Consider the following 13,273-nt stretch of genomic DNA (forward strand, 5'->3'; position numbering starts at 1 on the left):
GTGTCTGTGTTTCTGACAGGGAGGAAGGAGGGGGGGAGGGAGGAGAAGGGAGGGGGAGGAGGAGAAGGGAGGGAGGGGGGGAGAAGGGCGGGTGTGGGGGGGGAGGGTGGAGGGACGGGTGGGGAGGGAGAGGGTGGGGGGTGGCGGTGTGTTGGGGGCGGGGGGGGTGTGGGTGGGGGGGGCGGGGTGTGTGGGTGGGGAGCGGGGGGTGGTGTGTGGGGGTGGGCGGGTGGGTCGGGTCTTGAGGGTGGGTATGGGTCGGGTCCTGGGGGGGTGTGGGTCGGGTCCTGGGGGGGGAGGGTCCAGTCCTTTGGGGGGGGGGGGGGGGGGTCGAGTCCGGGCTGGAAAGCACAGGTCGAGTCCGGGGCGGGGGAGGGAGCGGGGGTCGGGTCGGTGGGGAGCGCGGGGGTCGGGTCGGGGGAGGGTGGGGAGCGCGGGGGTTGGGTCGGGGGAGGGTGGGGAGCGCAGGTCGGGTCCGGGGGGGTACGGGGGTCGGGTTCGGGGTTGGTAGTCGGGTCGGGAGCTGGAGGGGCGGGGGTGTTGAGAGCTAGCTGAAAGGAGGAAGTGGGAGGTGCAGCCTGATCCACACAGCCCCAGTGAGTCCATTCGGCCAGGGCTAGGTGCTGCATGCTTCGGGCCCCTCCCACACAGTTTTGGGCACCTGGAGCTACTGCACATGCGCGCCCACTGTAGCGCGCTTGTGCAGAGGTCCCGGCACTGTTTTCAGCGCAGGGACCTGGCTCCGCCCCCCCACAGCTCGTGCTGCACCGCATCCAGCTCCAGAGGACCTGCAGGGAGCTGGAGAATTGGTAAGTATTTTTTAGGCGCACTTTGTGGCGCGAAAAACAGGCGTCCAAGTCGGTGCTGCGTCGAATCATGCGCGGCCCGAAACTTGGGCCCATTAAAACACATTGCATCAACTTAAAAACACATTAAGATATATTGCAACAACTTACCTCCAATTATTAAAGCTGGTCCCACTCCCCTAACCCTGGCCAAAGGGCTTGCCGATCGGCTTGCAATCCACTCCCCCGCCCGACCCTGGCCCTGAGTGCCCTACAGGTCCCGGTCCCCCGCTCCTAGCCCAGGCTGAAGGCCTTGCCGGTCCGATCCCCCGCCCGACCCTGGCCCCGAGTGCCTTGCCAGTCAGCTCCCCGCCCCTATCCCAGACTGAGTGGCCTCCTTCCTCCCAGTCCCTGCACTGAACTACACCCAAAAAGCTTCCCCCCCATCACCCCCACCTCTTTCCCCCCCCACCCCCCACCTCTCTCTCTTCTGCCCCCGCACCCACCCCCCCCCCCCCCCACCTCTCTCTTCCCCTCTCTCTTATCTTTCCTGCTGCTGCTGCTGCTGTCCGGGCATCTGCTGCACTTACCTGCGCCGATTTCCTTACCTGCGCCAATTTCTTTAACTCTTCAGAAGGTTTTTCTGCAGAGGCCACATACGCTGTCCTAAGCACAACTGGAGTAACTCTCAGCTGGCCAAACTTGCTGCGGGTGGCAGGTTACGCCCCCTTTGGCTGAAAAAAAAACTTACCTAAAAAAATCATAACTAACTGAGTTCCGCTGGTGCAAATTGATTGGGAAACTGGTTTTTACCTTAGGCCAAAAAAAGCAGCCTACTCCAAAAAAAACGACGCAAATCACTGGGGGAAAATTGAGCCCCATATCAAAATGAAAGTCCCCCATGATTACTGTATTATACTTGTTACGTGCACTTATAATTTCCTGATTTATACTGTGCCTGACACTACAACTACTGTTAGCGGGCCTATAAACTACTCCCACCAGTATGTTCTGTCCCATATTTCTTAGCTCCACCCAAAGTGATTCTACACCTTGATTTTCCAAGCTAAGATCCTGAAAGAATGAGTATGATGAAGCGTCACACCTAAAACGTTAATCTTTTTTAGTTTTCAGGTTGCTGATCCAGACAAAAGTTATTTTTTCAGGAATAACTGAGATTGCCACGGGAAATAAGTGGACCTTGATGGGCCTGCAAACATAGTGAGGTTTGCAGAATTTTAATTCGAACGAATAACACAACCTCCCATAAAGAATTGAGGGGGTGTTCAAGGCAATTTCTCTTGGAGTTGTTAAAAGTGCGGGCACTGTAATTTGGCATCGATCAGCCACAGAAGTCTCATGCAACAGGAGCGGTACATAAGAACATAAGAAATAGGAGCAGGAGTCGGCCATTTGGCCCCTCGAGCTTGCTCTGCCATTCAGTAAGATCATGGCTGATCTGATCTTGGCCTCAACTCCACTCTGCTCCCTATAATCCTTGATTCCCTTATTGTTCAAAAATCTGTCTATCTCCATCATAAATATATTTAATGACCCAGCCTCCACAGCTCTGTGGTAGAAAATTCCAAAGATTCACGCCCTCTGAGAGAAGAAATTCCTACTCATCTCCGTTTTAAATTGGTGATCCCTTATTTTGAAACTATACCTCCTAGTTCTAGACTCCCCCATGAGGGGAAACATCCTCTCTGCATCTACCCTGTCAAGCCCCCTCAGAATTTTATACATTTCAATAAGATCACCTCTCATTCTTCTGAACTCCAATGAGTATAGGCCCAAATTGCTCAAGCTTTCTTCATAAGACAAACCCTTCATCTCAGGAATCAACCTCGTGAACCTTTTCTGAACTGCCTCCAATGCAAGTATATCCCTCCTTAAATAAGGAGACCAAAACTGTGGCCTCACCAATACTCTGTACAGTTGTAGCAGGACATCCCTGCTTTTATACTCGCATCCCCCTTGAAATAAAGGCCAACATTTCATTTGCCTTCCTAATTACTTGCTCTCCTGCAAGCTAACTTTTTATGTTTAATGTACAAGGACCTCCAGGTCCCTCTGTACTGCAGCATTTTGTAATCTCTCCCCATTTAAATAATAATTAGCTTTTTAATTTTTCCTACCAAAGTGGATAACCTCACATTTTCCCACATCTGCCCAATGTTTGCCCACTCACTTAGCCTATCTATATCCCTTTACAGATTCTTTGCGTCCTCCCCACAACTTGCTTTCCTACCTATCTTTGTATCATCAGCAAATGTGGCTACGTTACATTCGGTCCCTTCAACCAAGTCATTAATATAGTTTGTAAATAGTTGAGGCCCCAGCACTGATCCCTGTGGCACCCCACTAGTTACTGTTTGCCAACCTGAAAATGACCCATTTATCCCGACTCTGTTTTCTGTTAGTTCGCCAATCCTCTATCCATGCTATAATATATTACCCCCAACTCCGTGAGCTCTTATCTTGTACAGTAACCTTTTATGTGGCACCTTATTGAATGCCTCCTGGAAATCCAACTGTATGGCATCTACTGGTTTCCCTTTTTCCCTGCTCGTTACATCCTCAAAGAACTCCAGCAAATTTGTCAAACGCGATTTCCCTTTCATAAAACCATGCTGACTCTGCTTGACTGTTATGATTTTCTAAATGTTCTGCTACTACTTCCTCAATAATCGACTCTAGCATTTTTTCAATAACAGATGACTAACTGGTCTATAGTTTCTTGCTTTCTGTCTCCCTCCTTTCTTAAATAGTGGCATTACATTTACGGTTTTCCAATCTGCCTGGATCTCTCCAGAATCCAGGGAATTTTGGTAGATTACAAGCAATGCATCCACTATCTCTGCAGCCACTTCTTTTAATACCCTAGTATGTAAGCCATCAGGTCCAGGGGATGTGTCCACCTTTAGTCCCATTAGTTTATCTCGTACTTTTTCTCTGGTGATGGTGATTGTTTTAAGTTTCCCCCCCCCCTCCCAATAGGCCCATGATTATCAATTATTGGGATGCTTTTAGTGTCTTCTACCATGAAGACCGATACAAAATATTTGTTCAAAGTTTCTGCCATTTCCCTGTTTCCCATTATTTATTCTCCAGTCACATCCTCTAAGGTTTACTTTAGCTACTCTCTTCCTTTTTATATACCTGTAGAAACTCTTACTGTCTGTTTTTATATTTCTTGCTAGTTTACTCTCATAATCTATCTTCTCTTTATTATTTTTTTAGTCGTCCTTTGCTGATTTCTAAACATTTCCCAATCCCATGCCCTACCACTAATCTTCGCAACATTGTATGCCTTTGTTTTCAATTTGATACCATCGTTAACTTCCTTAGTTAGCCACGGATGGTTCATTCCTGTCTGTACAATTGTGTCCTGAATGTACAATTGTACATTCCTGTCTGGCATAGAAATAAAAAAGGGAAGGTGGCTCAACCGTGGCTATCAAGGGAAATCAGGGATAGTATTAAAGCCAAGGAAGTGGCATACAAATTGGCCAGAAATAGCAGCGAACCTGGGGACTGGGAGAAATTTAGAACTCAGCAGAGGAGGACAAAGGGTTTGATTAGGGCAGGGAAAATGGAGTATGAGAAGAAGCTTGCAGGGAACATTAAGACGGATTGCAAAAGTTTCTATAGATATGTAAAGAGAAAAAGGTTAGTAAAGACAAATGTAGGTCCCCTGCAGTCAGAATCAGGGGAAGTCATAACGGGGAACAAAGAAATGGCGGACCAATTGAACAAGTACTTTGGTTCGGTATTCACGAAGGAGGACACGAACAACCTTCCGGTTATAAAAGGGGTCGGGGGCTCTAGTAAGGAGGAGGAACTGAGGGAAATCCTTATTAGCCGGGAAATTGTGTTGGGGAAATTGATGGGATTGAAGGCCGATAAATCCCCAGGGCCTGATGGACTGCATCCCAGAGTACTTAAGGAGGTGGCCTTGGAAATAGTGGATGCGTTGACAGTCATTTTCCAACATTCCATTGACTCTGGATCAGTTCCTATGGAGTGGAGGGTAGCCAATGTAACCCCACTTTTTAAAAAAGGAGGGAGAGAGAAAACAGGGAATTATAGACCGGTCAGCCTGACATCGGTAGTGGGTAAAATGATGGAATCAATTATTAAGGATGTCATAGCAGTGCATTTGGAAAGAGGTGACATGATAGGTCCAAGTCAGCATGGATTTGTGAAAGGGAAATCATGCTTGACAAATCTTCTGGAATTTTTTGAGGATGTTTCCAGTAGAGTGGATAAGGGAGAACCAGTTGATGTGGTATATTTGGACTTTCAGAAGGCGTTCGACAAGGTCCCACACAAGAGATTGATGTGCAAAGTTAGAGCACATGGGATTGGGGGTAGTGTACTGACATGGATTGAGAACTGGTTGTCAGACAGGAAGCAAAGAGTAGGAGTAAATGGGTACTTTTCAGAATGGCAGGCAGTGACTAGTGGGGTACCGCAAGGTTCTGTGCTGGGGCCCCAGCTGTTTACACTGTACATTAATGATTTAGATGAGGGGATTAAATGTAGTATCTCCAAATTTGCGGATGACACTAAGTTGGGTGGCAGTGTGAGCTGCGAGGAGGATGCTGTGAGGCTGCAGAGCGACTTGGATAGGTTAGGTGAGTGGGCAAATGCATGGCAGATGAAGTATAATGTGGATAAATGTGAGGTTATCCACTTTGGTGGTAAAAACAGAGAGACAGACTATTATCTGAATGGTGACAGATTAGGAAAAGGGGAGGTGCAAAGAGACCTGGGTGTCATGGTACATCAGTCATTGAAGGTTGGCATGCAGGTGCAGCAGGCGGTTAAGAAAGCAAATGGCATGTTGGCCTTCATAGCAAGGGGATTTGAGTACAGGGGCAGGGAGGTGTTGCTACAGTTGTACAGGGCATTGGTGAGGCCACACCTGGAGTATTGTGTACAGTTTTGGTCTCCTAACCTGAGGAAGGACATTCTTGCTATTGAGGGAGTGCAGCGAAGGTTCACCAGACTGATTCCCGGGATGGCGGGACTGACCTATCAAGAAAGACTGGATCAACTGGGCTTGTATTCACTGGAGTTCAGAAGAATGAGAGGGGACCTCATAGAAACATATAAAATTCTGACGGGGTTAGACAGGTTAGATGCAGGAAGAATGTTCCCAATGTTGGGGAAGTCCAGAACCAGGGGTCACAGTCTAAGGATAAGGGGTAAGCCATTTAGGACCGAGATGCGGAGGAACTTCTTCACCCAGAGAGTGGTGAACCTGTGGAATTCTCTACCACAGAAAGTTGTTGAGGCCAATTCACTAAATATATTCAAAAAGGAGTTAGATGAGGTCCTTACTGCTAGGGGGATCAAGGGGTATGGCGAGAAAGCAGGAATGGGGTACTGAAGTTGAATGTTCAGCCATGAACTCATTGAATGGCGGTGCAGGCTAGAAGGGCCGAATGGCCTACTCCTGCACCTATTTTCTATGTTTCTATGTTTCTATCCTTCTAGAGTCTTTCCTTCTCACTGGAATATATTTTTGCTGAGAGTTATGAAATATCTCCTTAAATGTCTGCCACTGCTCATCAACCATCTTATCCTTTAATCTATTTTCCCAGTCCACTTTAGCCAACTCTGCCTTCAAACCTTTGTAATTGCCTTTATTTAAGTTCAGGACACTAATTTGAGACCTAGCTTTCTCACCCTCAATCTGAATTGATATTCTACCATGTTATGATCACTCTTGTTAGGATCCTTTATTATGAGATCATTAATTAATCCAGTCTCATTACCAGATCTAAAATAGTCTGCTCCCTGATTGGTTCCACAACGTATTGTTCTAAGAAACCATCCCGAATACACTCTATCAACTCTTCCTCAAGTCTACCGTTGCCAATTTGATTTCTCCAATCAATATGAAGACTAAAATCGCCCATGATTATTGCTGTGTCTTTCTTACAAGCCTCCATTATTTTTTGATTTATACTCTGTCCTATGGTGTAGCTACTGTTAGGGAGCCTATAGACTACTCCCACCAGTGACTTATTTCCCTTATTATTTTTTATCTATGCCCAAACTGATTCTACACCTTGATCTTCTGAGCCAATATCTTTTCTCAGTACTGCACCGATCTCATCCTTTATTAACAGAGCTACCCCACCTCTTTTCCTTTCTACCTATTCTTCCGAAATGGCAGATACCCCTGAATATTCAGTTCCCAGCCTTGGTCACCTTGCAACCACGTCTCTGTAATGGCAATCAGATCATACCCATTTATTTCTATTTGTGCCGTCAACTCATCTAACCTGTTACGAATGCTGCGTGCATTCAGATAAAGAGCTTTTAATTTTGTCTTTTTACTAGTTTTCCTTACTCTGACCCCACTTTCTGATGCACTCTTATATTTATACTCTCTGTCCCTTCCTGTCACTCTGGTTATCGTTACCCCTATCGCTACTCTGCACTATTGCCTTCTCCTTTCTCTTTGACTTTTTACATTTCCGCTCAGCTGATCCCTCGCCCCTACAGCCCTAATTATTCGATTTGCAGTACACTGGTCCCAGCATGGTTCATGTTCAATGGAACAGCTCCCTCTTAGCCTAGTGCTGGTGCCAATGCCCCATGATTTGAAATCCATTTCTCCCACACCAATCTTTGAGCCATGCGTTCATCTCTTGGATCTTATTTACCCTATGCAAATTTGCTCGTGGCTCACGTAGTAATCTAGAGAGTATTGGCCCAGAAATCCCGGTCGGCTGCTTCCAACGGGCGATCGAGGGAAAAACTTTAAAAAGATGTGCACTTACCTGAAGCTGCTGTGCCCACGTGAGTTCCCGGTCCTGAGGCCTCCACTGACTGCGCTCAGCTGATCCCTCCCCCCACTATTTAGTTTAAAGCCCTATATACAGCCCTAGTTATTCAATTTGCCAGTACACTGGTCCCAGCATGGTTCAAGTTCAATTGTAAAATTATGGTTTAAAATAGTGGGGAGGGTTTTTAACAAAATGTATTTTTATAATTTTATTTTAAAATGTTTTTGTGTATTTTAAAACTCTTACGCCTGTAAAAATAGGCTATGTGCCTGCTTTTATCAGGCGCAAGAGTTTTCAGGACATCCCCTGGCAAGATATGGTAAACACCGCAATCGTGCCCATGCAAATGTCCTGGCTGGCGAGATACGGAGGATCTGTCAAGCTCCAGCTTGACAGACCAGAAAAGCCGGTTCTCAGCACATGCACTTGTGCGCTGAAAACCGGCTTTTGCGATGCCTTCCCGGGTCCGTACGCACTCCGTATGGAATTGGGAGGCCGGAATTTCTGGGCCATTACCTTTGTGGTTCTGCTTTTTAATTTACCTGCTCATACACCCTCAGCAGAACCTATGTGGACCACGACAACTGGATCATGCCCCTCCCACTCCAAATTCTTCTCCAGACAGAGGAGATGTCCTTAACATAAGAACATAAGAATTAGGAACAGGAGTAGGCCATCTAGCCCCTTGAGCCTGCTCCGTCATTCAACAAAATCATGGCTGATCTGGCCGTGGACTCAGCTCCACTTACCCGCCCGCTCCCCGTAACCCTTAATTCCCTTATTGGTTAAAAATCTATCTATCTGTGATATGAATATATTCAATGAGCTAGCCTCAACTGCTTCCTTGGGCAGAGAATTCCACAGATTCACAACCCTCTGGGAGAAGAAATTCCTTCTCAACTCAATTTTAAATTGGCTCCCCCGTATTTTGTGGCTGTTCCCCCTAGTTCTAGTCTCCCCGACCAGTGGAAACAACCTCTCTGACTCTATCCTGTCTATCCCCTTCATTATTTTAAATGTTTCTATAAGATCACCCCTCATCCTTCTGAACTCCAATGAGTAAAGACCCAGTCTACTCAATCTATCATCATAAGGTAACCCCCTCATTTCCGGAATCAGCCTAGTGAATCGTCTCTGTACCCCTTCCAAAGCTAGTATATCCTTCCTTAAGTAAGGTGACCAAAACTGCACGCAATACTCCAGATGCGGCCTCACCAAACCCTGTACAGTTGCAGCAGGACCTCCCTGCTTTTGTACTCCATCCCTCTCGCAATGAAGGCCAACATTCCATTCGCCTTCCTGATTACCTGCTGCACCTGCAAACTAACTTTTTGGGAAGAGTTTCATGCACAAGGACCCCCAGGTCCCTCTGCACCGCAACATGTTGTAATTTCTCCCCATTCAAATAATATTCTCTTTTACTGTTTTTTTTTCTCCAAGGTGGATGACCTCACATTTTCCGACATTGTATTCCATCTGCCAAACCTTAGCCCATTCGCTTAACCTATCTAAATCTCTTTGCAGCCTCTCTGTGTCCTCTACACAACCCGCTTTCCCACTAATCTTTGTGTCATCTGCAAATTTTGTTACACTACACTCTGTCCTCTCTTCCAAGTCATCTATGTATATTGTAAACAGTTGTGGTCCCAGCACTGATCCCTGTGGCACACCACTAACCACCGATTTCCAACCCGAAAAGGTCCCATTTATCCCGACTCTCTGCTTTCTGTTAGCTAGCCAATTCCCTATCCATGTTAATAAATTTCCTCTGACTCCGCGTACCTTTATCTTCTGCAGTAACCTTTTATGTGGCACCTTATCGAATGCCTTTTGGAAATCTAAATACACCACATCCATCGGTGTACCTCTATCCACCATGCTCGTTATATCCTCAAAGAATTCCAGTAAATTAGTTAAACATGATTTCCCCTTCATGAATCCATGTTGCGTCTGCTTGATTGCACTATTCCTATCGAGATGTCCTGCTATTTCTTCCTTAATGATAGCTTCAAGCATTTTCCCCACTACAGATGTTAAACTAACCAGCCTATAGTTACCTGCCTTTTGTCTGCCCCCTTTTTTAAACAGGCGTTACATTAGCTGCTTTCCAATCCACTGGTACCTCTCCAGAGTCCAGAGAATTTTGGTAGATTATAACGAATACATTTGCTATAACTTCCGCCATCCCTTTTAATACCCTAGGATGCATTTCATCAGGACCAGGGAACTTGTCTACCTTGAGTCCCATTAGCCTATCTAGCACTACCCCCTAGTGATAGTGATTATCTCAAGGTCCTCCCTTCCCACATTCCCGTGACCAGCAATTTTTGGCATGGCTTTTGTGTCTTCCACTGTGAAGACCAAAGCAAAATAATTGTTTAAGGTCTCAGCCATTTCCACATTTCCCATTATTAAATTCCCCTTCTCATCTTATAAGGGACCAACATTTACTTTAGTCACTCTTTTCCGTTTTATATATCGGTAAAAGCTTTTACTATCTGTTTTTAAGATTTGCGCAAGTTTACTTTCGTAATCTATCTTTCCTTTCTTTATTGCTTTCTTAGTCATTCTTTGCTGTTGTTTAAAATTTTCCCAATCTGCTAGTTTCCCACTAACCTTGGCCACCTTATACGCATTGGTTTTTAATTTGATACTCTCCTTTATTTCCTTGGTTATCCACGGCTGGTTATCCCTTCTCTTACCGCCCTTCTTTTTCACTGGAATATATTTTTGTTGCGCACTATGAAAGAGCTCCTTAAAAGTCCTCCACTGTTCCTCAATTGTGCCACCGTTCAGTCTGTGTTTCCAGTCTACTTTAGCCAACTCTGCCCTCATCCCACTGTAGTCCTTTTTGTTTAAGCATAGTATGCTCGTTTGAGACACTACTTCCTCACTCTCAATCTGTATTACAAATTCAACCATACTGTGATCACTCATTCCGAGAGGATCTTTTACTAGGAGGTAGTTTATTATTCCTGTCTCATTACACAGGACCAGATCTAAGATAGCTTGCTCCCTTGTAGGTTCTGTAACATACTGTTCTAAGAAACAATCCCGTATGCATTCTATGAATTCCTCCTCAAGGCTACCCCATGCGATTTGGTTTGACCAATCGATATGTAGGTTAAAATCCCCCATGATTCCTGCCGTTCCTTTTTCACATGCCTCCATTATTCCCTTAATTATTGCCCGCCCCACCATGAAGTTATTATTTGGGGGCCTATAAACTACGCCCACCAGTGACTTTTTCCCCTTACTATCTCTAATCTCCACCCACAATGATTCAACATTTTATTCACTAGAGCCAATATCGTCTCTCACAACTGCCCTGATATCATCCTTTGTTAACAGAGCTACCCCACCTCCTTTCCCTTCTTGTCTATCTTTCCGAATTGTCAGATACCCCTGTATGTTTAATTCCCAGTCTTGGCCACCCTGAACCACGTTTCTGTAATGGCCACCAAATCATACCCAGTTGTAATGATTTGTGCCATCAACTCATTAACCCTGGCACCGGGCAGGCAACACAACCTTCGGGACTCACGCTCTCGGCTGCACAGAACAGTATCTATGGGCCCAATTTTGGCCGTGACTTGCATCAATTTTTTTGGAGTAAGTTTTTTTTCTGGCGTAAGTTTAAAAAATGCCATTTTCCCCCTAAAATTTGCTCCAGAGTAAGTCAGTTCGGTATGATTTTTTAAAGTTTTTTTTTCAAAAGGGGGCGTTCCCAGACACGCCAGTTTTGGCCATTTATGCCACTTTGGCCAACTAAAACTTACTCCGAATCGACTTAGGTCAACGTATGTGGCCAGCTCTGAAAAACCTTGCGGGCAGTTAGGAATTCAGCTCAGGTTAGTACATTTAAAGCACCAAGAATTACAAAGCACTAAACAAAACACAAAAATAAGCATTCAATAACAAATAAAAAATACAAGGAAGCTGAGAACCTGCACCAAGACTTACAAAGCACTAAACAAACCACAAAAAGTAATAAGCAATCAATCAATAACAAATTAAAAATAGAAGTCCTACCTTTATGCCAAAATTAAGCTTTCTTTTTAAAGCCCACCCCCCTGCATCAAAACACTCTTTCTCTCCACCCCCCAAAAAAAACTCTCCTTCTCCTGCCCCCCCCCGCCCGCCCAAATCTCTCCTCCTCGCGCCCCCCCCCCCCCCCCCCCCCATCAAAACTCTCAAGCACAACCATCAATAAATAAAAAATAAAACTGAAGTCCTACCTCGGCCCGGGAACTCAGCGGGCCGGCTGGCCGGTGCGGAAGGCTACTTGGCCGGGGATAGGGTGTGGCAAGATTGGGGCGTCCCTTCGGCCGAGGATAGAGGCTGTGAGCATCGGGTCCTGCTCACAGCCCGCAGGACATGCTGGGAGGGCAGGAGCATGCGCGCAGACTTCATTACGCATGTGCACAGCTGCCAGCAGTGCTTACTGCGCTGGCCTGTTGCTCCGCTCCCCCATTGCACAATGCACGTCACGCTGGGACTCCGGGGATTTGCAAGAGCGTCCAGGATGGGGCGACTTTTTTCCGGCGCCATTTAAGTGCGCCAAAAAAGGGGTTGGGCAAAATTGAGCCCTATACCCCTAACTATACTGTCCCCTACCACTCCCACATTTCTTTTTACTCCCCCCAACTTGAATGGCTCCCTGTACCAAGGTGCTGTGGTCAGTTTGCTCATCCTCCCTGCAGTCCCTGCTCTCATCTACACATGGAGTAAGAACCTTGTACCTGTTGGACAATTGCAAGGACTGATGCTCCTCCAATGCTACATTTTGGATCCCCAGATCTACCTCACTCGTAGTCACACCCTCCTGTCCCTGACCACGGATCAAATTTGAATTATTTAACCTAAGGGATGTGACTGCCTCCTGGAACATAGCATCCAGGTAACTCTCCCCTTCCCTGATGTATCGCAGTGTCTGCAGCTCGGACTCTAGCTCATCAACATGGAGCCGACAACACTTACTGCAGATGTGGTCGCCGTGGATCTCACTGATGATTCCACATGCTGCGGCTGCAACACATTGCCTGCCCTGCCATCTCTAATATATTTTATTTAATTAATTAGGTTTTGAAATTTCAATTATTTATAATTTTAAATCTATATTTTTTTAATTCATCCATTATCATTTTGGGGGAAGCATGTAATCCGTACCAAAGAAAAAAATTGATTGGGGCGGGATGGAACATAACCCATGCTATGAGGATGGGGAGAGGAAGAGGAGGGCATTAGTGGTTGCAGGTATGAGATGAGATCTCCAATGTCACCTTGTACCTTGCTAGATGCCTCACCAATTTTGTAAACTGAATTAATTATCTGATGCCTTCCTTGGCCATTGCAGAAATTTAACATCTAATTTTAAGTACAAAGGAAAAATGATCTGTTGTAATAAAGCTATGATATGAACTGGTGCCAGAAGCTGGTAGACAGATAGAGATGCCTCACCATTAGCAAATCCAGGGTTACAGTATGAATATTAATATCTGCTAACTATGTGGGTGATTGCACCGTATGAGATTACGTGAAGATTGGTCACTTTTGCGAAGTATGTTTGGGTTGCTCTTGTCTGTGGAACTGTATGCCAGCATCTTCAGAAGAAAAGGCAAGAACATTGGAAAATATTTTTTAAAAACCTTTAAAACTGACATTCTCAGTGCAGTCGAGTTG

This window comes from Pristiophorus japonicus, unplaced genomic scaffold (assembly GCF_044704955.1).
Source record: "Pristiophorus japonicus isolate sPriJap1 unplaced genomic scaffold, sPriJap1.hap1 HAP1_SCAFFOLD_1881, whole genome shotgun sequence".
Taxonomy (NCBI): Eukaryota; Metazoa; Chordata; class Chondrichthyes; family Pristiophoridae; genus Pristiophorus; species Pristiophorus japonicus.